Here is a 1,118-nt window from a genome sequence, read left to right as displayed (position 1 = left end):
CTCTCTATATGCGGGGTTATTTCTTGCCCAGGATGAGGAGGTATCAGCCTTCCTGAACAACATCAGAGGCAGCAGCATGACAAGAGTACGTCAAAGATTGCATATCATGACAGTATGTATACTGTTTATGTTTGTCAGTGTTTTGTGTTTATTTGTTAATGCGAGTAATATCTGACTTCACAGGCAAATGACAGTGGGATGTGCGGCGTCTCAAGGTTCAGGGCAAGTAAGGAGACATCAAAAAAATCATCCTCCAAAATAGATGAAGAGGGGATTCAAGTGGCAGTCTGCAGGTATATGGGTAGGCCAGAAGCATGCGATTGTACAGATGGCACTTGTCAGTCATGCTATGGAAACACATTTGTTTATAAATCTATCTGAAAGTCATGTTTATTTCCTTATGGGAAGTAAAGCAAATCCCCTCAACAGATTTTTTTTTGCTAAAAAGATTGTTTTGAAGTTAAGTTAGTCACCTATGTACAGAATGATGGGCAAATGTTAATGTGTGTGTGTGTGAGAGAGAGAGAGAAAGAGAGCGAGAGAGTGTGTGTGTGTGTACCTGGTATTCATCACATTATGGGGACCAAATGTCCCCACAAAGATAGGAATACCAGTAAATTTTGACCTTGTGGGGACATTGTTTAGGTCCCCATGAGGAAACAAGCTTATAATTCACACAGAATTGAGTGTATTAAAAATCTAAAAATGCAGAAAGTTTCCTGTGAGGGGTAGGTTTAGGTGTAGGGTTGGTGTAGGGCGATAGAAAATACAGTTTGTACAGTAGAAAAACCATTACGCCTATGGAATGTCCCCACAAAAAATGGGTAGGGTTGGTGTAGGGCAATAGAAAATACGGTTTGTACAGTAGAAAAACCATTATGCCTATGGAATGTCCCCGCAAAAAATGGAAACCTGTGTGTGTGAGGGTGTGTGTGCACACATGGAATTAATCTTTGAATAGGTTTTGGATAGCTTTGATTTCCCCAAGTCTTACTGTGAAAGATGATCATTAACCATATTGTCTTCTTATCTATCAGACATGGGATATTGCTAAGAGGACTGAACCACTACCATGGTGAGGTATTTGCCTACCCAATGTTTTTGCAGAGGGAATTGTC

General features: G+C 40.3%; 1 long non-coding RNA gene across 1 annotated transcript; it reads left to right on the top strand.

Annotated features, from left to right (window-relative positions):
- Positions 1-46: 46 nt before the first annotated feature.
- LOC107683793 (uncharacterized) lies at positions 47-1,117 on the top strand. The gene is made up of 3 exons (XR_001633766.1): positions 47-85; positions 184-293; positions 1,038-1,117. It is a non-coding gene; the product is annotated as an uncharacterized LOC107683793 (long non-coding RNA).
- Position 1,118: the final 1 nt, after the last annotated feature.

The sequence above is a fragment of the Sinocyclocheilus anshuiensis genome, unplaced genomic scaffold, assembly GCF_001515605.1.
Source record: "Sinocyclocheilus anshuiensis isolate Anshui unplaced genomic scaffold, SAMN03320099.WGS_v1.1 scaffold11177, whole genome shotgun sequence".
Taxonomy (NCBI): domain Eukaryota; kingdom Metazoa; phylum Chordata; class Actinopteri; order Cypriniformes; family Cyprinidae; genus Sinocyclocheilus; species Sinocyclocheilus anshuiensis.
The sequence above is the reverse complement of the archived record's forward strand: the minus strand, read 5'-3'. Positions and strand labels throughout refer to the sequence as shown.